At 41.6% G+C, this 25,177-nt stretch overlaps 1 protein-coding gene across 11 annotated transcripts in view; it reads left to right on the top strand.

The window, feature by feature from the left end:
* Nucleotides 1–20,066, top strand: part of LOC116267500 (pentatricopeptide repeat-containing protein At4g31850, chloroplastic) — a 33,437-nt gene extending 13,371 nt beyond the window's left edge. For 9 of the 11 annotated variants that reach the window (XM_050075198.1, XM_050075208.1, XM_050075207.1 and 6 more), the window contains one exon: nt 19,532–20,066. The gene's annotated coding sequence lies outside the window, so the exon portion shown is untranslated. Of the gene's footprint in view, nt 1–18,185; nt 19,512–19,531 lie in introns of those variants that run through there. The other 2 variants (XM_050075204.1, XM_050075200.1) reach the window with 1 other exon arrangement.
* Nucleotides 20,067–25,177: the final 5,111 nt, after the last annotated feature.

The following is a 25,177-nucleotide window of genomic DNA, read 5'->3' as shown; positions in this document are numbered from 1 at the left end:
CAAAGTCTCTTCTCTTCCATTTTCCAAACTCTCATCAACAAATTACATACAATGGGCCAGAACTATGAAACACTTTATTCGTAGTAAAAGCCTTTGGGGACTAGTTGATGGGACAAAACTTGAACCACAACTAGTCCTTACGAAAGTTGTTGATGGAAGGGCTATGGAATTGGATGGAACCGAAAAAGAGAAAGTAGTGGCCGAATACAACAACAAATGGGAAGAATGGAGTGTTGATCATCACAAAATTATCACTTGGATCTTGACTTGTGTTGATGTTGACGGATCTTATGGTTTGGGTCCGGGTTTGACCCGGTTCAGTATGTCCTAATTAGGGCATACTTATATCATTGTAACCCTAATCTTAACGATGAATGAAATCTTAAGAGAGAGAGAGTCTGGCGGCTAGTGGGCACCGGCTCCTCCACATCCGTGGTTTTTTTTCCTCTTGTTGAGGGTTTTTCCACGTTACATCGTGATCGTCGTTTTCTTTCTCCTTGTTCGTGTTTGTACATGGTATTAGAGCCGTGAAGTTCCGGCGTTACTGGTTTGTCATTTGATTTTGTTCGTGTTGGAGGAGGACTCGCCCGACACTGTTCATCGCTCGGCACTGTTCATCGCATGCACCCAGAGCCTCGCCCGTCGCACCTGACCCCTGCGCCCGACGCACGACGCCTGTGCCCGACGCACGCGCCCGTTGCACCCGACGCCCCCGCCCAGCGAAGACCCGCTCAGTGCCGCTCTGCCTCTGCCTTTGCCTCCATCAGGTTCCGGCGACTTGGTTCCGCCCTTTTTTTTCCGGCGCCCCTCTCCTAGTTTTTCTGGCGCCCGACGCCCGAAGCCTGCCCCCGACGCGACCAGCGACGCACCGCCCAGTGCTGCCCTGACTCTGCCTTTGTCAGGTTCCGGCGAACTAGTTCCGCCCCTGTTGCTGCCACTCTGTCTCTACCGCAGGTGAGGTTCCGGCGTTCCCCTCTGTTTCGTCCAGTGATCTGCTTCCGCTGGCTTCTCCCTGTCCGCTGCTCCCTGTCGCCTGCTCCCTGCTCCCTGTCTTCGTCCCCCTTCACCGTCTGCTCTGCCCAGGCTGCTTGGCTCTGCTTTACCTGCTACCTGTTGTGCTGCTGCTCCCTGTCTCTTTGTAGCGCTGGTTTGTGATTATGGCAGCCTCTTCCTCGTCGACTGTTAACACAAATCAAACTGAAATCGGGGCTTTCAGAACTGAGAATGTTCCCATGCAGGTCATTACTCTTCGCCTTACAAAGGAGAAGTATTTCTCGTGGTCGCCTGCTATGACTATGGGGATTGCTGGCCGTGGTTGGATGGCCTATATCGATGGAAGCAACCCTGAACCAGCAAGAACAAGTGGTGTGTGACATACTTGGTTTCTTGAGGATAATCAAGTGAAAACTTGGATTGTCAACTCCGTCTCCGCCGATATTCAGCCCCTTATCCTTCGGAAGAAGACTGCGAGAGACATGTGGGTGGTCCTAGAGCAAATGTATGGCCAAAAGAAAACGGCAATTCGTACTTACCAAATAATGAAGACTGTCTATGGCCTTCGACAAGGGAACTCTTCTGTTGCAGATTACTATGGGGCTTTGAAAGCCAAGTGGGAAGAGCTTGACTATCATTCTGATATTCCTTGGCATTGTCCCCAAGATCAGGCACTTTATGTCGCTCAGGAATGGGAAAACAGGGTGTTCCTCTTTTTAGCTGGTTTAAATGATGAGTTTGAAGGTGTTAGAAGCCAGATTTTGAATTCAGGAGAGGTGTCCAGTATTGAAGATGTGTACTCCTGTGTTGAAGCGGAAGAACAGAGAAGGCTGGTTACAAATGAGGGGAAGAGGGATCTCGTGCCCTATCATGAGAGATCCGCTCTTGTGAGTCGTGGTCCTGGCGGCCCGACTAGGTCTCTTCGCAGATGCACTCACTGCAAGAAGACTGGTCATACCGTGGATTATTGTTGGGATCTTCATCCAGAGAAGAAGGGAAACAAAGGAAGATCTTCTATTGGGAAGACGCCTGTGTCTGAGGTGCACAAATTCAGTGGAGAAAAAGTCTCCATTTCTGCTGACCAGATTCGTGAATTGAGGGCCTACTTGGGTCGGATCGATGTCAACCAGGCCGAGACACCAGATGAGACAAATGCTAATCATGCTCTTGCAGTAATTGGCGATACAGGTAACTCTTCTATGGGGGAATGGATTGTGGACAGTGGTGCCACTCACCACATGACAGGTAACCCAAAATTGTTTCATGAATATAAGTTATCTTCGGGACGGGAACGAGTTTCTCTCGCAGATGGTTCCTCTACTGTTGTGGTAGGCGAAGGGACTCTGTCCTTGTTGGACAAATTTCATGTGCGGGGAGCATTACATGTCCCCCAGTTTCCCTTCTCTTGTCAGTTAGTAAACTTACTAAAGAGCTGAACTGTGAACTCATTTTTTCTGCCAACCGTTGTGTTTTGCAGGACTTGGTGACAGAGAAGAGGATTGAGATTGGTTTGGCATCTGATGGTCTATATCGTCTTCCCATACATGTGGCTACAGCTCTTATGACAGCGATCAGCAAGACAGAAAAACGAAGAGAAGATTGTCTTCAGTCCTTCTTGTACTGAACGTTTTGGGCATTTACCTTTTGGGATTTTGAAACAGTTGTTTCCCGACTTGTGTTTTTCTTTGAATTTGTCTTTGATTTCTTGTTATGTTTGTCAGTTTGCCAAACATGTGAGGGCTTCGTACCCTATTTCTACTAGTTGTGTTAATGAAGCTTTTTGTCAAGGTTTTCAATATTTTCACTTTTATTGATGATTTCTCTCGGGCTACCTTTGTATACTTGTTAAAAGATCACATTGAGGTTCTTCATATCATAGAGACTTTCATTCTTCTTGTGCACACTCAATATGGCGGAAATATTAAAACCTTCCGGTCCGATAATGCCCGTGGGCCGTGAGTATATGTGTCAGTCTGTTGAGGATTTTCTTCGAAAAAGGGGGATCGTTCATGAGACGTCTTATAGTTATACCCCCCCACAAAATGGGGTTGCTGAAAGAAAAAATCGCCAGCTTCTTAATGTCACCAGAGCCCTTTTGTTTCAGAGAAATCTTCCCAAACATTATTGGGGTGATGCAGTTCTTACTAGTGCGTACCTCATCAATCGCATGCCCAGTTGTGTTCTGAATGGTCGGATTCCCCATTCGTTACTTCCTGACAGTCGTCAACCATTTCTTCTCCCTCCTCGTGTTTTTGGCTGTGTGTGTTTTATACATAATCATAGTCCCAATATTAAGAAACTTGATCCCAGGTCTATCAAAGGTGTGTTTGTTGGGTATTCCCCTACTCAGAAAGGATACAGATGTATTGACCCCATCACTGGTCGAGTTTATGTTACGAGGGATGTTGCCTTCTTGGAACATGTCTCTTAATTTGGTGAGAATCCTCTTCAGGAGGAGAAGTCTGTGGTTAGGGAAGAGTATTCTCAGAGTCAGGAGCTTCAATTTACAGATTTTTTGAACTACAGGAAAGCAGGATCTCTCACTGTTGTTGATGTGCCTGAGAAGGAGGAAGGGTGTGACACTGGAATTGAGAAGGAAGGTCATCGTTTGTTTGGACAGGTCTACTCTAGACGAGGTGCTCGGACAGAGGAGGTGACTTGTGATGCGAGATCTACTTCCAATCCCAATGCCACTCCTTCCCTGGATGAACCAAGTCCTACTTTGAAGACTCAAGATGAGGTTGAAAAGAAAAATGAAGATCTTCCCATTGCCCTGAGAAAGGGTGTCAGGTCATGTACTCAACACCCTATTGGTAATTTTATATCTTATTCCAGACTTTGCAATGATTACAAGTGTTTTGTTTCTTCTCTTTCTTTGGCTGTGATTCCCAGGACCGTTGCTGAAGCTCAAAGTGATTCCAAGTGGGCTGATGCTATGAAAGAAGAAATGGAAGCCTTGAGAAGAAACATGACATGGGAAGTTGTGAAGATTCCTGAGGCAACTCACTTAGTTGGATCCAAATGGGTGTATACCATCAAGTACAAACCAGATGGAAGTGTTGAAAGATATAAAGCTCGTCTTGTGGCCAAGGAGTTTAGCCAGAATATGGAATTGATTACTTGGAGACCTTTGCTCTTGTTGCGAAAATGAAGACAATTAGAGTTGTTATATCCCTAGCGGTGATGAAGGAGTGGAAGATGTACCAACTTGATGTTAAGAATGCCTTTCTCAATGGTGACCTCGAAGAAGAAGTATATATGCATATGCCTCCAGGATATGAAGAACCAGAGAAATGCTGTAAGCTGAAAAAAGGCCTTATATGGCCTCAAGCAGTCGCCCAGAGCATGGTTCGAACGACTGAGACGAGTAATGCAACATCATGGGTACAAACAAGAGAATGGAGACCACACTCTATTTGTGAAAAAAAAGGAGGGCAGGGTCACTCTTCTACGTGTTTATGTGGATGACATGATAGTCACCGGAAATGATGAGGAGGAGATCGTCAAGGTAAGGGTTACTGGCTACGGAATTTGATCTCAAGGATCTTGGCAAGCTGAGGTATTTTCTTGGTATTGAGATTGCTAGATCTAGTACTAGCCTTGTGCTAAACCAAAGGAAATACACATTAGACCTGTTGGAAGAGACTGGTAAATTGGGGTATAGACCTGCTTCTACCCCACTTGACACGGGACACAAGTTGAGACTTAGAGATGGAGAGCTGCTCGGTGAAGAAGTTAAGGGAAGATATCAATGTCTGGTTGGGAAGTTGATCTATCTTACCATCACGAGACCAGATATTACTTTTGCGGTGAATGTATTGAGTCAATTTATGCATGCTCCTACTGATGCACATCTGAAGGCTGTGGACAGAGTTTTATGTTACTTGAAGAGAAATCCTGACAAGGGACTCTTGTATGTGAAACAAGAAACTGTTGAGATCGAGGGGTATTCTGATGCAGACTGGGCAGGCTGTGCTGATACTAGACAGTCTACTACAGGGTACTGTGTCTACTTAGGAGGAAACCTTGTAGTATGGAGGAGTAAGAGACATGATGTATGTTCTCGGTCTAGTGCAGAGGCAGAATATAGGGCCGTTGCTATGGGAGTGTCAGAGTTACTATGGTTAAAAATATTGCTGACTGATATTGAAATAGAGATTGGAGGACCTATGAAGATGTACTGTGACAACAAGTCTGCAATCAACTTAGCCAACAACCCTGTTCTACACGACAGAACAAAACATGTTGAAATTGATCGTCACTTCATTCATGAAAGGATTGATGCTAAAGAGTTGATCTTACCTTACATGAAGTCTGAAGACCAAACTGCTGATGTTCTGACGGAAGCTCTATCTTCAACTTCATTTGAGAGAAATGTATCCAAGTTGGGCATGTTTGATATGTATGCCCAACTTGAGGGAGAGTGTTGACAGATCTTATGGTTTGGGTCCGGGTCTGACCCGGTCCAGTATGTCCTAATTAGGGCATACTTATATCACTGTAACCCTAATCTTAACGATGAATGAAATCTTAAGAGAGAGAGTCTGGCAGCTAGTGGGCACCGGTTCCTCCTCATCCGTGGTTTTTTTTTCTCTTGTTGAAGGTTTTTCCACGTTACATCGTGATCGTCGTTTTCTTTCTCTCCTTGTTCGTGTTTCTACAGTTGACAATGCTACTAGTGGGCAAATCTTTAAATTAAATTCTGCCCTAGAGACTTGAGAGTATCTAAAGAAAACTCATACCATGAGAGATGTTGCTTATATGCATAATGTTCAACTCAAAATTCACAATCTCCAACAGGGAGATAAATCCATTAAAGATTATGTGGCTGAAATGGATCAATTGTATGATGAATTAAGCATCTTTGAACCACATTGGACGCAAGATCTTCTTCTTAGAGAAAAGCAAATACAACGTGACAAGTTCTATAAGTTTATCATAGGTCTTAGACCCGAATTTGATGGTGTTAAAACCGCTTTACTCCATCGTTCTAAAACACCATCTATGAATGAAGCTATTGCGGAGCTTCAAATGGAAGAAAATCGACTTTGTCTTGATAAAAAAAAAAGTCAACAATGTTCTTGTCAATCCCAGTTGATGTTGCTGCATCTTCAGTCCCTTCCAAGCCTTCTCCCTTCCAATGGCATCTCAGATTGGGTCATCATTCCGTACCAAAACTTCGTCGCATGTTTCCAGACATTCTTGCATCAGAGTCCTTATTATGTGATGCCTGCCAGTTGGGCAAGCATACACGGAGCAGCTTTCCTTCGAGTCAGAGTCCATCGAGTCAGAGTCCTTTTGATCTCATTCATGTGGATGTATGGGGTCCTAGTCGGGTTCCTTTTCGATCATGTTTTCGATATTATCTTGTTCTAGTTGATGATTTTACTAGAGTCAGTTGGGTTTTCTTGTTAAGGGAAAGATCTGAAGTCATATGTATTCTTCAAAAATTTATCAAGGAAATAAAAACTCAGTTTGGATTCATTGTCAAAAATATTCGCACTGATAATGCTCTTGAATTCAAGTCTTCCATTCTACTTCAGTTTTATGCCGACCATGGAATTCGACCTCAATATACTTGTCCACATACGTCCCAACAGAATGGTGTAGCCGAACGCAAACATCGGCAACTCCTAAACGTAGCTCGTACCCTCATGTTACATTCTCACATGCCTGCCTATTTTTGGGGTGATGCTATCCTTACTACGTGTTACCTCATTAATAGATTACCCTCTTCCTCCATTCAAGACCGTATTCCAATTCAAATTCTATATCCAGAGCGTTCATTATTTCATTTACCTCCCAAAGTTTTTGGATGCACTTGCTTCGTACATATCCTAGGCCCGAACAAAAGCAAACTTGCTGCCCAAGCCATCAAATGTATCTTTATTGGCTGTTGCAGCAGCCACTGCCGCCGCCGCTGCCACTGCCGCCGCCGCCGCCACCGCCACCGCCGCTGCCGCTGCCGCCGTTGCTTCAGCAGCCACCGCCGCTGCCGCCGCCGTTGCTGCAGCAGCCACCGCCGCCGCTGTACCCAATACCACCGTCGCTGTTTCAGCCGCCGCCGGTGTCACCCTTTGCGCCATCGCCATCGCAGCCACTCTTGCGGCGTCGCTCTTGCGCCGTCGCTCTTGCGTTGTTGACCGTCGCCGTCACCGTTGTCCCTTGCGCCACTGCCTTTTGCGCCGTAGTCTTGCTTCCCGGAGAAGAAAGAAGATATGCGTGCTTAGGCGCTTCCTAGGCTTGCCTCCCCCTATTCACGTCACTTCCTAGGGGTCTTTTGCAAATCCGGTGAAGTGCATCCGCCTCTTACCTGCAATATATTGCTTGGTTGATCTTTGATTCCATCTTCTTGTTTTTTTTTTGGCGCCCACCGTGCAAGAAGAGGTGGCTGGTCCGTGACTTGGTAGAGGACGTAAAGGAGGAGATGAGCGTAACTTGAGGATTGCCTCAACGTCCGCCGGCGCTCCGGCGATCGCATCCCCCTTTCCTTACAAAAGACCGGGGTTAAATTGGTCTTACGGGTGAAGGCTTTCCTCGTCTCGAAGTTGATTTCCTATTCACTTCTATACATTGATACTTGTTGGGTTTTGCCTCTTGGATCTTGATTCCAGCAAGGAGAACGTGTGGCGCAACCTCTACCCGTGGGAGATTGCAGCCCGAGAGAGAGAAGGCACCGCTTCCGTCGAGCGACATCGACGATCGTTTCCCCCAATCGACATTCCGTTCACTCTTGGGGCTGATTGGGAATCCAGATATTACTGCCCGTTGGTGCTCTCCGTTGTCATCGGTGCCTCTCTTGTTGTATCGCTGCTCGTGCCTCCTATTGGACTATCTGTGATTATGGCAGCTTCTTCATCTATAGACGTTATGGCGGATTGCCGTATGGGAGAGTGGATCATTGACAGTGGCGCTACTCACCACATGACCGGCGATCCTAAGATCTTTCATGGATATAAGCTTTCATCAGGAAAGGATCGTGTTTCCCTTGCCGATGGTTCATCTATCTCTGTGGCTGGAAAAGGGAGTCTCCCACTTTTGAACAAGTTCTTAGTCCACGATGCTCTACATGTTCCTCATATTCCCTTGAATCTCTTGTCGGTTAGCAAGATCACGAAGGAGTTAAATTGCGAACTTATATTTTCCGCTGATCGCTGTGTTATGCAGGACCTGGTGACAGGGAAGAGGATTGGGATTGGTCTAGCTTCTGACGGGCTCTATCGTTTACCTATGCGTGCTGCTCAGGCTCTCATGACGGCAGTCAGCCAAGCCACGAAGAATAGAGAGGACTCCCTTCAGTTGCTTCTACGGTGGCATGAGCGCCTTGGACACTTGCCTTTTGGCCTTCTTAGACAGTTGTTTCCTGATATATGTTCCAGGTTAGATATGACTATGGTGTCTTGTGATGTCTGTCACCTGGCCAAACATGTTAGGGCTTCATACCCTTTGTCTAGCCATCGGTCTAATGAGGTATTTGCCATGATTCATTCTGATGTGTGGGGGCCTGCAGGGATTCCTTCTTGTCATGGTTTTCAATATTTTATCACCTTTATAGATGATTATTCTCGTAACACTATTGTCTACTTGCTGAAAGACCGTAGTGAAGTTCCTACTGTCATAGAGACTTTCATTGCTTATGTGGAAACTCAATATGGAGCATCTGTTAAGACATTTCGATCTGACAATGCTCGAGAGTATATGTGCCAGTCTGTTGATAGCTTCTTTCGAAAAAGGAGAATTGTTCATGAGACTTCTTGTAGTTATACCCCTCCTCAAAATGGAGTTGCTGAACGAAAAAATCGTCAGTTATTGAATATGACTCGGGCTCTTCTTTTTCAACGTCATGTTCCAAAAAAGTATTGGGGGGGGTGCTGACCAGTGCGTATCTTATAAACCGGTTGCCTAGTCGTGTGTTGAATGAGAAGACGCCTCACTCTCTGTTACCGGGGACTCGTGAACCTTTCTCTCTTCCACTCAGAGTTTTTGGTTGTGTTTGCTTTATTCACAATCATAGTCCTCACATTAAAAAGCTTGATCCAAGATCTATTAAGGGCATTTTTTTAGGGTATTCTCCCACTCAAAAAGGGTACAAGTGTCGAGACCCTTCCACTGGTCGGGCCTATGTTACCAAAGATGTCACTTTCCTTGAACATGTTTCCTATTTTGGTGAGAATCCTCTTCAGGGGGAGTACTCTATGTCACAGGAAGAGTATTCTCCGAGTCAGGAAATTCAGTTTACAGATTTTTTGGACTACAGGCGTGACTCCGTTGGTCCATCTAGTGAGGTGCATGAACAGGAGAAAAATGGTCCATCTAGTGAGGTGCATGAACAGGAGAAAAATGGTCTATCTAGTGAGGTGCATGAACAGGAGAAAAATGGAGAGTGTTCCACTGAGGCAGAAGAGAAGTGCAATCGTTTATTTGGGCAAGTTTACTCTAGGCGAAGAGTTTGTACAGATGAGATGACAGGTGGTGAGAATTCTACTCCCAATCCAATTAGTCCTTCCCTGGATGACCCAAGTCGTGCGCAGAAGCAACCTGTTGAAGAAGAGATTCAGACTGTTGCTGCTAGTGAAGAGCTTCCCATCGCCCTGCGAAAGGGTGTCAGGTCATGTACTCAACATCCTATTGGTAACTTTGTTTCATATTCTAGACTGAGCAAGGACTACAAATGCTTTGTATCTTCTCTTTCTTTGACTATGATTCCCAGGAATGTTGCTGAAGCTCAGAGTGATCCTAAGTGGACTTATGCAATGCAAGAAGAGATGGAAGCCTTGCGAAGAAACATGACATGGGAAGTTGTAAAGATTCCTGAGGCGGCTCACTTGGTTGGATCTAAGTGGGTCTACACCATCAAGTACAAACCAGATGGGAGTGTTGAAAGATACAAAGCTCGTCTTGTGGCCAAGGGGTTTAGTCAGAAATATGAGATTGATTATTTGGAGACCTTTGCTCCTGTTGCGAAGATGAAGACTGTCAGAGTCATTATCTCTTTAACTGTGATGAAGGAGTGGAAGATGTACCAACTTGATGTCAAGAACGCATTTCTCAATGAAGACCTTGAAGAGGAAGTATATATGTGTATGCCTCCAGGATATGAGGAACCTGGAAAATGTTGCAAGCTAAGGAAAGCTTTATATGAGCTCAAGCAATCTCCTCGAGCATGGTTTGAACGACTCAGACTTGTCATGAGACAATGTGGATACCATCAAGGGAATGGAGATCATACACTTTTTGTGAAGAGAAATAAGCAAAAGGTTACTATTCTGTTGGTATATGTTGATGATATGATTGTCACAGGTGATGATGAAGATGAAATAATGAAGTTAAAGAAACTGTTGGCGATCGAGTTTGATCTTAAGGACCTTGGTAAGTTGAAATACTTCCTTGGCATAGAAATTGCTAGGTCTGGGACTAGCCTTGTGCTAAATCAACGGAAGTACACTCTAGATTTGTTAAAGGAGACTGGGAAACTAGGGTGTAGACCAGCTTCTACTCCTCTAGATGCTGGCCATAAGCTAAGTCTTAGAGACGGGGAGCCGCCACTCTGTGAAGAGGCAAAAAGAAGATATCAATGTCTTGTAGGGAAGTTAATTTATCTTACTCTCACTAGACCTGATATTACCTTTGCTGTGAATGTGATGAGCCAGTTCATGCATGCTCCCACGGATGCCCACTTGAAGGCTGTTGACAGGATCTTGTGCTACTTGAAGAGGAATCCTGGCAAAGGTCTCTTATATGTCAAGCAAGACACTCTTGGGATTGAAGGTTATTCAGATGCAGACTGAGCAGGCTGTATTGACACTAGGAGGTCCACCTCTGCTATTGTATTTATTTGGGAGGGAATCTCATAGTGTGGAGAAGTAAAAGGCAAGATGTTTGTTCGCGTTCCAGTGCTGAAGCAGAATACAGAGCTGTTGCTATGGGAGTTTCTGAGCTTTTGTGGCTGAAAGTATTGTTGACTGATATTGGTATAAAGGTTGAAGAACCAATGAAGATGTATTGCGATAACAAGTCCGCAATTAACTTGGCCAACAACCCTGTGCTTCATGACAGAACAAAGCATATTGAGATTGACCGGCATTTCATTCGAGAGAGAATTGATGCTAAAGAACTTGTACTTCCTTACATGAGATCTGAAGACCAAACGGCTGATGTTCTGACGAAGGCTTTATCTTCGACCTCATTTGAGAGAAATGTATCCAAGTTGGGCATGTTTGATATGTATGCCCAACTTGAGGGGGAGTGTTGAAGTATGGTATATGGGTCTCGGGACCGGGTCCGGATCCGTATCCGATCCAACTTGTAGCCCTTGTTGGGCATTATTTAAGTCGTGTAACCCTAATCCTTATGGTGTGAATGAAAGACTAAGGAGAGAGAGAGTCTGGCGGCTAGTGGGCACCGACTCCTCCTCATTCGTGGTTTTTTCCCTCTTGTTGAGGGTTTTCCACGTTACATCGTGATCGTTGTTTCTCTTCCTCTTCTTGTTCGTGTTTCTACATTGGCTATTCAGCCAATCAAAAGGGATACAAATGCTTTGATCCCGTGACCAAGAAAGACATTATCAGTGCGGATGTTACCTTCTTTGAGTCTCGTCCTTATTTCCCTCCGTCAAGTCCCTCTTCATCTGAGATGCATGCACCTATACCTCTTCCTATTCCACCAGTGTCACTTGAGTCATTTCCATCCTCTCAACCTAGGTCACATGAACGTTTTCTTGAGCCTCCGTTGGTTTACACTCGTCGTCTAGGTCCCTCTCTCAACCGTCCACCAGCATCGTCTCAAGAGGTAAGCTCTACTGATAAGACTGACTCAGGTTTAAGTGATGACTATTCTGCAGCAGATCTCCCTATTGCTATTCGCAAGGGCAAGCGACAATGTACCTTACATCCTATATCTAATTCTGTCTCTACTGCTCATCTGAGTACACACTTAGTACAGTTTGATCAAGCTTTATCTAGTCATGTTATCCCGTCCTCGCACCATCACGCCCTGTTAGATCCACGTTGGCGACAAGCTATGCAGGAGGAAATGGATGCTCTTCTTTCTCGGGAGACTTGGGATTTGGTAGTGGGATTTGGTAGACCCCCCAACACGCTGTGATGTGGTTGGCTCACGATGGGTATTCACCATCAAATATAATTCTGATGGGTCAGTTGAAAGGTTCAAGGCCCGTCTTGTCGCAAAAGGTTATACTCAGACTTATGGTGTTGACTTCTTTGAGACCTTTTCGCCTGTGGCCCGGTTGGGCACTATTCGCTTGATTTCTCTCTTGCTGTCCAACGAGAGTGGCCTCTTTTTCAATTGGATGTCAAAAATGCCTTTCTGTATGGAGACCTTTCTGAAATTGTTTATATGCAGCAACCACCTGGTTTTGAGCGACAAGGGGAGTGTTCCAAGGTATGCAAGTTAAAGAAGGCTATTTATGGACTCAAACAGAGTCCCCGTGCATGGTTCCAAAAGCTTACTGAAGTGTTATCTAAGTGTGGATTTAGCCGATCCCAGCTTGATCACTCATTGTTTATCAAGCGAGGCTCAGCAGGACTTGTGATATTGATTGTCTACGTGGATGATATTGTTCTTACAGGGGAAAATGATCAAGAGATAGCTCAAACAAAGGAGTTTTTACAGCAACAATTTGTTACGAAAGACCTTGGACAACTTCGTTATTTTCTTGGTATTGAGGTGGCTCGTAGTAATAAAGGAGTTGTAGTGTCTCAAAGGAAATATGCTCTTGATCTTCTACAGGAAACGGGACTATTGGGGGCTAAACCTGCCACACTTCCCATGAATCCTCGCATTCATATACATGATGATGACTCAGAGCCGTTTGACTCTAGATCTTACAGATCTCTGATAGGGAAACTGTTATATTTGACTGTCACTCGTCCTGACATTAGCTTTGCTGTGAATAAGTTGAGCCAATTCATGGAAAAACCCCGAAAAGTTCACTGGGATGCAGCTCTAATGATTGTAAGATACTTGAAATCAGCCCCGGGAAAGGGGCTATGGTTCAAGAAAGGAGAATGTGTTGACATCGAGGCGTATAGTGATGCTGATTATGCTGGATCTGTAGATGATAGGAAGTCTACTACCGGGTTTTGTGTCTTTGTGGGCGGTAATCTTATTTCCTGGAGGAGCAAGAAGTAGAATGTTGTGGCTCGTTCTAGTGCTGAGTCGGAATATAGGGCTATGGCTCAAACTGTGGCTGAAATGTCGTGGGTTAGATCACTACTTGTAGAGTTGGATGTCTCAGTGAATCTCCCAATGAAGATGTATTGTGACAACAAGGCAGCTACATATATCGCTAACAATCCTGTCTTCCATGAACGGACTAAACACATTGAAGTGGATTGCCACTATATTCGGGACTTAGTTCAAGGAGGAATTGTTAGCACTATTCATGTCTCCTCAGAAGATCAGGCAGCAGATATTCTCACTAAAGCTCTTCCCATAGGCGATTTCCTGAGATGTTGTAACAAGCTGAGCATGGTTGACATATATGCTCCAGCTTGAGGGGGAGTGTTAAAGATACAAAAAAGGGGTTTTCTGAAATATTAGGAAGTTAGGGAAGGTCTCTTTAAATGTTTTGTTATTTTTAGTGGACTTCTCTTGTAATTTTCCCTAACCCTAATCTCTTAATAGAGATTAGGGTCACGTAATGCAAGATACTTTTTTGCTGCCTCTCTCTCTCTCTTGTAACAGTTACAATGTCGGAAAAGATAAACTTTATGTTTCAAGAAATGTGGTTTTTCTTGAACAAGAAAAAGGTTTTGAGAAAATAGATCCTGAAGATGATGTTGACTATGCCTCCCTATATGAATTACTACTTGCTTTTGTGAATGATTTTGAAGATGACTAGGTTATATCAGATGGATGTGTGGATGAAGAACCTATGAGGGATATTCCTACTTCAGATGAAAGTTGTGAGCCTGTAAAAGAACTTATTACATACCATAGAAAAAGAACAAAAGATATTGTTAGAGATCCTATTGATGAACAATCTACTAGAAGATCTGAAAGAACTTCTAAACCACCTTTAAAGTTTGTTTCCTATGAATCATTTTCTCCCAAATTTAGGAAATGTCTGACCATGATTCACTCTTATGACGAGCCCTCTACATATTATGAAGCAGCACAAAATCATAATTGGAAAAAAGCCATGGACATAGAATTAGAGGCATTAGAAAAATATAGGACATGGGAAATACAATCTCTTCTTGAGGGAAAGAAAGCAGTAGGTTGTAGATGGGTCTTCAAGGTGAAAACTAAGAGTGATGAGTCACTTCAAAGGTATAAAGCTAGATTAGTTGCTAAGGGATATTCACAAGAATATGGTATAGACTATGAGAAAAACTTTCCCCAGTAACTCGTATCTGTTAGAACTCTTATAGTCCTAGCTGCCGTTCAAAAAAGAAACCTATATTATATTAGTTTTTTATATTTATTTGACTCTTTTTATAATGGTGTAAAGAAATAAAATATTTCTCTTTAGCATCAACAACTAGGTCACACTAGTCTTTTTTTGAGGAAATTTTGTGATGAAAATTTGTCCTATAATGAATGCATTTTGGGAAAAATGAAGGCTTTTCTTTTTGGAATTAGCAATTATATTAGCAAATTTCTGTTTGAACTAATTCATTTGGATGTATGTGGTCTAGTTCTAGTTGTTTCTAAGGGTGGTTCTCTTTTTATGTTACTTTCATTGATGATTTCACTATATCTGTTTGTATCTATGTCACACGGGTACTCCTCTTAAGAGGAGTACCCGCACGGTATGGGTATGGTACCGGTACGCCCGTGGGTGCGGCAGAGGTGCTGCGTCGACCGTACCGGGTACGGTCAATGCACCCAAGGTCATTTTCGACCTTTTTTAGACTCGGTCAAAGTTGACCGAGTCCAATTCTGTCCGATTTTAATGTTAACCTTTTTTTACATTTTCACGTTTTAAACCATTTCTTAGGAACCCATTAGCAGTCGTTTAAACTTCTGTGCTGCTTATTGTTATGTGTTTTTTTTGTGAGCAGTCGAATAGGGTCTGTATGCTATCAAAATTGTTGCATTAGGTCTGTGTTTTTTTTTTCCTTTTTTTATCATTCACCAAAACTTGATTTTTCCTGTCTATCGTTTTGGTTTTATTTAGGATTGGGCAAGGAGCCAAGTATTTTTTTGGTAGTTCATTATATGTTTGCAAATTTTTGATATATATATGTGTGAATATATATATATATATATATATATATATATATATATATATATATATATATATATATATATGTCCGCGTGTGTGTACGGCTGTATCCTCCGCACCCAATTTTTTTGAAAATGGTTCGTACCCGTACCTGCACCCGTACTCGTACCTATGTGACATAGGTTTGTATTTATTTCTTAAAACACAAGTGTTGAGGTCTTTGCATATTTCAAAATCTTTTGTCAATTGGTCAAAAATGAATTCAAAACCAATATTAAGATTCTTAGAATTCATTCTGGTCTATGTCACACGAACACAGCAAAATGGGCCACGTACCGGTATCGACACTCCGACACTTGGATACCGACACTTGGACACGGCAGGATACGTTTTGGATCGGGTCTGGGTCAGACCCGATCCGAACCACTTTACTAACCCGAGATTCTTTGTTTTGTTTGAGACTTTCTTTCTTACTACTTATGAAATTGGTGATGAACAATGTTTTGTTTGAGAATCTGAGACTTTCTCTCTTATGACTTATGAAATTGTGAGAGTGAATTATTAATTTAATGTTTTTTTTTATTTTATTATCCTTTTTACTTTTTTAGAATATAAAATTCACCGTGTGCGCGTATCTTAAAATTTTGAAAATTACCGTGTCCGCGTACCCATACCCGTACCCTTATCGTACCCGTACCCGTACCCGTGTGACATAGATTCCGGTGGAATATATCTTTCAAATATGTTTAAATACTACTTAGAAGCTAATGAAATTGTTTATCAATAGTCTTGTTCAAGAACTTTACAATAGAATGGTATGCCTAAAAGAAAAAAAGTCACGTTATTGAAACTGTTAAAACACTCCTTTCTAAGCGCTTTTGACTTCTATTTACTTGACTAATAGAATGCCCTCAAGAATTTTAGGCAATATATCTCCATTGATGTTTTTGGGTGTGTTTGGATGATACCCTTATAAAATGTTGTTTCGAAAAAATTGGTTTTGTAAAGAGTGGGTTTTTAATTATTTTTTTTAAAATTGGTTTTTGTGTTTAGATGACAAACTTAAAACTCATTGTGAGTAACCTGGGGTGACCACGTTATTTAATCCCTTTCAAAAAGCAGGTTTATTCCAAAATGTTTTTTGAGATAGTGCTGGTGTCATCCAAACACTCCAAAAAAAGCTGTTTTGCCTCCAAAAATCTGGTTTGGTGTCTCATAAAACACTATCTTATACAATCAAAATGCTGAACTGTTTTCTAAGGCTATTAAATTTTCTTTCTTTGGGGCATTCTGAAAGTCAAAAAGGTTATCAACATTACAATTAATGATCCTTCACATAATCTTGATATCTCCATGATGACAATGAGCCAACTAAGGAATTAATTACCTATCATAAAAGAGATCCTACTAGAGAAGATTTAGGAGATCAGACAAGCATTGAACCTACCATTAGAAATTCTGAGAGGCAAAAAGGGCCACCTCAAAGATTTGTTTCGTATGAATCATTTTCTCCCAACATTAGAAAGAGTCTTACTACCATCCATTCCTATACTGAACTATCAACCTATCATAAAACTGGCCAACATCCATTGGATAAAAGCCCTGGACACTGAAATAGAAGGTTTGTAAAACTTGGAAAAGGTAATCCTTACCTGAGGAGAAGAAAGCCATTGGTCATTAGGTTGTAGATGATGGATCTTCAACTATGTCACATAGGTACGGGTATGGGTGCGGGTACGGGTACCGGTGCGGGTATGAGTACGGACCATTTTCAAAAAGTTAGGGTGCGGGGTACGGCTGCACACACATGCAGACATATATATATATATATATATATATATATAGATACATATATATATATATATGTCAAAAAATTTCAAAATGAATAACATATTCACAAAATAGAGTATGGAAGTAATTAACATACAAATATATCAACTTTCTTGATTCTCCATCGCATCATCAAGATTAGAAGGAGCAACAGGTCACGCTTTGAAGATATATTGACATCGTTATGGTTATGGCTCAGTAAATAAGGTTGAGTAACCACTAGAAGTACAGCTGAGACACTGCCATTCCGTCGGAAATAGGGCTGCCGAATAAGGCTGAGAAACCACCGGAAACAAGGCAAAGAAACCACTGGAAATGAGGCTGAGAAACAGCCTTTCTACTCAAAGACCTGTCGCACGTTGCTGCAGGCTGTCGTTCGACCCACTCGAAGATTTCAGTCGCCAGACATCTTCAATGCCTGCTGGAAAGAAAGGACGGGAAGGAAAGAAAGAGGGATGCACTGGGAAGGAGAGAATGAGGGATGCACAGGGAGGCGAGAAAGAGGGCGATAGTGTCCTAATCCTTTGTTTTTTGGCTTAAAAATTTAAAAAATAAAAGTATCAAAAAATGACGAAAATAAGCTTGACACGGTTTGACTGCACCTGACTCACATTTGACGCGAGCCGGTTGCACGTCCAAATTGGCAAAACTGGTCGGGTGCAGCTGACCGCGCCTGGCTCTTGTTGACCTTCACTGGGTGCGAATCCGGGCCGCACCCACACCCGACATGACTCCGGTGCAGCTGCCAAATAGCAGCATCCGTGTGACTTAGACAAATGCTTTACTAAATGGAAAATTAGGTGAAAAAGCATATGTAAGTCCTCTTCCAAGACATGAAGTTCCTAAAGGTAAGGTTCTTCATTTGAAAAATGTTCTCTATGGACTCAAACAAGCATCAAAAGCCTGGTATGATAGATTCATTAAGGCCATGATTAAACAAAACTTCAAATCTTGTTATTTGATGCTAGTCTTTTCATTAAAGAATTAGCTAATGGAATTGCTATATTACTTAGTTAATATTGCTGAGATGATTATAACATGAAGTGATAAAAAAAGGTACGCCAGATCAAGAAGTTCTTAAAACAAGAATTTGATATGACATTTAGGATTTCTAATATATTTTCTAAGTTTGTTATTCACTGAGAGCTATTTATTTTTAAAAAATCTGCAGATATTGTTAACAGGTTTGGGATATCTGATGATAAGATTGTGGAAACACCTACATTTCCAGGAGTAAAATGAGAATTAATGATGGGGAACCTCTTGAGAATCCCATACTTTATCACCAATTGGTTGGTGCCCTCTCATATTTGATCATTTCAAGGCTCGACGTAGTGGATGTGGCTCATGTTGCTACTTAGTCAGTTTTAGCATACTCTAACCACTGTTCATATGAGAGCAGTCATGAGAATTGTTTGTATGTCAAATATACTATTAATAAGGGATTATTTATATCATCTTCTTCAACCTTGGAATTAATTGCCTATACTAACGTTGACTGGTGTAGTGATCCCGATAACCGACACTTCACTATTTTTATTTTAGTGTTCCTAGGTGCATCACTAATGTCATGGAAATGCAAGAAACAACAAAACTTCTCATCCATTGAAAGTTGAAACTGAATATGGCCATGGATGCAGCAACTGTGGAGGTTGTTTGGCTGAAGAGTCTGCTTGGAGATATGAAAATTCAACTTAAAGGACCATCTAATTTATGTTGTGACAAGGAGTGTCATTTATATTGCAAGTGACCATTACCTTTCATGAAAAGACCAAGCACACTGAAATGAATTGTCATTTTGTGAGAAATTTTTTTTTAAGAAAACTATTGACTTTCTATATGTTCCATCTGAGTTTCAGTAGAGGACTTAGGATCTCTTCGTTTCTTGTTTCTCCTTAGCTAACTTTTGGTTATTACACTGTAAGTTTAAAGGAAGGAGGGGTGTCAGGATTTGATATGGTTTTTTGTATTAGGATTTTTATTTATTTTACTTGTATTGTTCTTGCTTTTTGTATTGCTTTAGTCTTTTATTTTTCTGTTTTTTCCTTAGCTGTGAGGTCCTGAGCTCATTTTAGAGCTGTGGGGACACCCGACTGTCTAGTTTTCTAGCCATTGGGACCCCAACAGCTAGTCCCTCCTTGTCGAAATATGGACATTTTGCCCCTTTTGTGTTTATGCTTCTGGGAAGCTCATTGTTATTTAATTAATAAGAGGTTTTGGTGCCTTTTTCCAGTTCTTCCTTGCAGTGAGAGGTCCCTTTTGTGTAAAATAGTGATTTATATCTATACTTTGTGTAAAATGTCTATTGTATACTTTGTGGGAGACATCAAGAATATAGGTTTATAGTTTATACCTATAATTTGTTTTGTTACACCAAGTTCAGTACATATTATTCTTAATATACTTGGTTCTTCTTCCTAAACTTTTCCTGCTATCCCCTTCCTGAACTTTGCCATTTTGTTTTTCTTTTTCTCTTTGAAATTTGATACCCATGTGTGAATAAGTATACCTATACAGGTGGGGATCCAGTGACAAACAACTACTATGACAATCTGGGTACAGTAAACCGCTGGTGGAGCTATGCGCATCGTGGATACCACCTACAAATCAATACTCAAGCTCTGCAATTTCCCGGAGACAAAAAATCCTGACAATTGCACTAACGTACTCAACTATGTCATTGGCCTTGAGTTTTGCGACACTGATCAGTGCAACATTTGTACACGACCATGTAAGGCCTCATCTAAAAGCAAGTCATCTGTGATTAGGCTTGGAAGCACCTTCATTCAGAAGCAATTGGATGAATATGATCCTTTCACCGAGAAGTATGTGAAGAGCGTATTCTACCTTTTCAAGTCTTTCCTTGCTGGAAGAAGGCTTACAAATTTTGACATGCTTAAAGGCGGCTACTCTTTAGTCATATAGCCACAATATCAATTGCTTCTTCTCGTCATTTTTTAGATGCAAAGGAAATATGTCTGGCTGCCCTTCTGTTTTCTGGAATTGTCTATAATAGAGTTTGTGGAAGCTTATGGTTTTTTAGGGATGTCAATATATCCGAATTGAATCAGATATCTGACCAAACCCAAACCAATCCGAAAAAATCAGATATGGAAAAAAATTTAATATCTGAATAAGAAATCAGATCGGATTTGGATTTAAAAAATATCCAATCGGATTTGGATTCAGATTTGGATATACATAAATATCCGATCACATTCGGATCAGATTCATTTTTAGATAAATATCATGTATTTAATGTTGTTACATTCTGAAAAGCGGCAAATCCGGTTCAAAAATTTGGATTCAGTTCCGGATTGTAAAATCAGATTTTCAGATTCGGACATGACTTTTCTTTATTTGTAGTCGAATCTGAATATGTGAATATCCGAAAAAGTGGATGTCATTAAGGGTATATCCTATCCGAGTTCGATCCATTGACATCCTTAATGTTATTTCACTATTTAAATAATGAATAATACAAGAAAAGAAATCCTTGAGATCTCTTTTTTTTCCCCTTTTTTCAACTAAAAGCAGTGTGCTTTTTGATCACCTACAACGATTCCAAGTTGATACAGCTAATGCTAGATTCAAGGGTATTGATATACTGAATTGTTCGTTGGTCATCAGCCGAGTTCAAAGACCATGGGAGATAATTTTGATCACCTACACATTTGTGATGTGTTAGAAACAAAAAACGGAAAAAAGATGATTTTGTGTTGTTGCTGCATTGGATGCCTTTAAATTTTGAACTTATGACATCCTGCTAGCTTCACACCTTTTAGGACCTGCTCATGGCTCCCCCGAAAACTTCTAATCGACCCTAATCCAAACTCTATCAGCCTTTTCTTTCATGGGGAGTCAGGCCCTTGGGTTTTCAAAAAATTAAGAACTCTTCGGAGGAATACATTATACTTCCTTTAGAAACAGTTTAATATATGGTTAGGCCATCTTAGAATTTGTAATAAACTGTAAAACGTGCCTTCTCTGATTTTCTGTTTCCTCTGCCACATTTATTTTGTCTTCCTATTTTTGCAGTCTTTCGACGAAGAGCTTCCGGGAACAAACCCAAACTGGTGCCATCCTTCCTACCTCAATTGCGTACGTCTTCACCAATGAAGTTTCCAGCGTAAAAAGGTGAAAAATTATCTGCATTTGATTAACAAGCCTGATAACATTTTGCATTTTTGTCTAAGTTTTCTTGCTTCCATTGAATCGACGACACTAACTGGAAACGGCACTAATGAAAGATATAACGCAAGAAAAGGAAACAGAAGTTTGTTTGGTCGGCGTTTGCTTGTCGGAAACCCCAGCAGAGCAAAAAAATCCAACCAGATATGAAGGGGTTCGGTTCAGGCAAGAAACTGGAAGAGTGAACAGTTCAATACCTTCGAATCAGGTGACATTAGGAAATTCTCAACTTTAGGAGCCCACTTTTGGACATAACCCCAAAGCAGGACTTGCATTTAGGTGTTTCTTGAAACACGCCCCACATGGCAATTATTAGCGCACTACTTTAAACAAGAGAGTTCCAGGCTTCCAGCCTAAGGTTGTTTGTTGTTTTCTTTTCAATTTTATAAATTTGAAGGCAGACGCAAACTTAAATGAGCGTATGCCCTCGACGTGAAGTCGTAAGTCTACAGCTTTAAAAGCAAATGTGGCCGACGGAGTATGGTTGATTCAAAAAAGTAAAAAGAAAAAAAAAATTCAGGTTGATAAAAAAGGGTTCTCTGAAGAATAGCAAAATAGAACATATGATCAATTGGCAAAGTTTGGGATGATGAAAGACCTATCAAACAAGGTTAGATGGTCCTAAAATTTGTTGAATACATTCCCTATATGATAGAGAAGAAGTCCTAACAGCTGTTTTGACAAAACTATGCTCAGGTGTGTAATGGTGATGTGGCTAAATTATGACAAAGAACGATATTTTTGCAGTAAAAACTATGGGTCCTACTTCATAGCCAGCTACATGTGAGATAAAACTTGGTTGGACCTAAAACCTGGGTGTATACAGTGAATTATATATGCTATAGTTGCACAAAGCTTACATAATCACATTGCAACTCGAGGTCTCTTAACTATAAAGAGGGGTTTGGCCACTTCTGCAATTACATTTCAAATAATAACTTTTTATGTTCTAAATTCTAACCATATGGGTGATCATTATGTCAAACATATTCTTAAATCAATGTTTTTGAATGCTTATATAAGATTTTATAACTTGTAAACTAGAAAATATTCTAGATTGTCAATTCATTTATGCTTACCAAATCCACTTACACAGAATAATAACGCAGTGATTTTTAGCCACAACCTACTGGTCTCTCATCCCTTATTCTTTCATTCACAAAATGACCGGCTAGCTATGAGGTTGGTTCACTTTGTAAGTGCAACTATACCTCCAATTGCCTCCACACGAGGGCTACACACACAATTAACATTCTTAGCTAGTCATCATAACATTATGGGTACAACTACCCTTCAGTTTCATTCATTTGCATTCATGCCCACAACAATGCATGTGCAACACATCATAACATTCACATTAGTCACACACATCAATCACATCTTTCAAACCTTAGCCAAACCATGGAGAGTAGTCTCGATCTATGATTGGCACGTAGCTGTTCCAGACAATTATCATTTTAAGATGCTTTCTAATGCACAATTGGGGTCGAGAAGATACTCGACTCGATGCCCCACCTCATCTATCCTAAGCAGTTATCATTTCTAACATGCACATGTAATTGCATAATAATTTTCAAAACCAAACTTATAGTAATTTTCAAAACGAAACTTATTTCATAGCAATCCAATCACATGCATATATTCACTCAATCACAACACAGTCATATGATCTAATGATCCTAAAGACACACATTCAAAGGTTGGCGCCATGCATGTATTTGCCTGGAATGCAGCCATACCTGTCGCGCGTCATCCAAAACACCTCGAGCTTCGATTCTTGTCGCTCAAGGTCTACTCGATGTGCCCGGTGTATTTGCAAACATAATCAAGCGATAAGATTTCTACTCGTTTCGCTTTATAATCTCTATAAGTATGAAATATAATTATTGAGGCATAGGTCATCGCCTCAAGAGGGTGTCGATGGTAGTATCGACCCACAAAGCCCTCCAATAGGTCTCTTCCCGTGACCAGACAACTTAAGCTCTGCACTTTCGATTGCACTAATTAATAATTCGTTTCTCCCTTGCTTTTCAAGCCGAGACGTCATCCCCGCAATTAAGCTTACCAACTTACATATTGTTTTCCAACCAACAACTTAATACACACATCGACAATAGCATGTGCCACATGTTCGTAATGATGGTCCTATATCTTCTCAACCACATCAAGTCTCTACCATGTTTCCTAATCGCTTTGAAAATCAACCTATATACACATGGATCCTCGTCCCTCCAAAATAGTCTTAGACCTTCTCCAAAAAGCAAATTCGCTAACATGCATCCTAAAACATCAACTCTTAAGTCTAGCATGCTCAATCAATAATTATACAAACGCCAATAAAGTTTATTAGACAATTTAGGCTCGGTTAGGCCTAGCTCACCCCACTCTTAGAGTTCAAACTACTGCAATGCTCCTGGCAGCCACCTCAAATGTTCGATTGATTCCCTAGTGGCAAAAATAATATGATACCGCCACCACCAATGCCTTCTATTCGCTGTTACGAGGGGAAAGACGTGACCCCAAGCTGCAATCCAAGCAAACTGCCACAAAATAGTAAAAAAAGAGTGAAAAAGAATGCAAAAGAAGGGGCTTCCATTAGAATAGGGTCTCTGGCAGTGAGTGAGGTGAAGACGAGTGAGAGAGGACACAAGAGGAGGGAAGTGGGAGAGAGACAAGGCACGTGAGGGAAGAGTGCAGACGAAGAGGGGAGACTGACCGAGAGGGTTTGGGCAGAGAGGAAAGCGTGCAGGAGAGAGAGTGGAGGAAACCAAAGAGACGGCAAGAGAGCTCGAGCAGTGAGAGAGTGTGGGCAAAGGGAGGGCACTGATAGAGGGAGATGGGCAGACAGACAGAGAGAGTGAGAGAGATGAGAGGGCAAGAGAGAATGTAGAGAAAGAGAGCGTGCAGAGAGGGAGAGTGCAGCAGAAGGAGGGAGACAATGAGGGTGAGAGAGAGAATGTTGCGATTGAGAGAGATGGGCAATAGAGAGAGGGAAAGGTGCGGTGAAGGGCGAGGAAGAAGAAGAACAAGAAAGAAGAGACAGAGGGAGAGACCGAAGGCTCACCTACGTGCCGCCGCCACCGTGCACCTCAGTTGCCATTGCCACACCTCCACCTTCTTCTTCTCTGCGTCGGATACTCTCTTGCAGCATGAGAGGCAATGAAGAGGGAGACTGAGAGGAAGACGAGGGAGAAGAGCCCCCGCATCGGGCTCTTCAAGCTGGTGGGTTCGGGTCCGGGTCTGGACCCGATCCGGCCCACCTACAAAAGTCGAGTGTTACAGTATCTGGTCAAAATAAACATATTCTTCCCATACGGCCATTTTAAACTATGTTTGCGTTTTCTCCACCTTATATTCTCACACCGTTCGTTCTCTACACTCAACGTCAATCTGAGTCGTTTATCAAGAATCGATCGGCACTTCCCAGTACACACATTATTTTTTACATAATTGAATTTACATTAAGTTTGAGATCACAACTAATACTTTTCAATTAAGCATCAAGAGTCTTTTGGTCTATGTCTTGGTTCAGGCTGCATTAGCTTCTCAATCTAGACTCAACCAGGCTCAGTGCAGAGGCGATGGGGTGGGCTCAGTTAGGTCTTTTTTTTCAAGTAATTTCTTTTTTTCTCTTTTTTTCCTTATTTGCAATTTATTTCCTTTTCTTTCTTTTCTTTTCTTTTATGCATGCTTTAGTTTAGTGGTAGTTTATTTCTTAATTCATTTATTTGCTTTAACAATGCTTTAGCTTAGCCAATTTATTTTTCTAGGGTATATTAAATTTAATGTCTTAAGGCTCGGCGCAGAGGTCAGGTATGCACCTCTCGTCCCCCTATTCTTCTTGTAATTCAATGTCATTTGCTTAATTAGTTCCTCGTTTGAACCATACTTATGGATAGTATTTCTCTTATTCTTTCATTAAATATGCACCTGGATCACCTTGCACCATGCGCAAACATTGTTTGAAAGTAG

This window comes from Nymphaea colorata, chromosome 14, assembly GCF_008831285.2.
Source record: "Nymphaea colorata isolate Beijing-Zhang1983 chromosome 14, ASM883128v2, whole genome shotgun sequence".
Classification (NCBI taxonomy): domain Eukaryota; kingdom Viridiplantae; phylum Streptophyta; class Magnoliopsida; order Nymphaeales; family Nymphaeaceae; genus Nymphaea; species Nymphaea colorata.
This window is presented reverse-complemented; position numbering and strand designations above follow the sequence as displayed.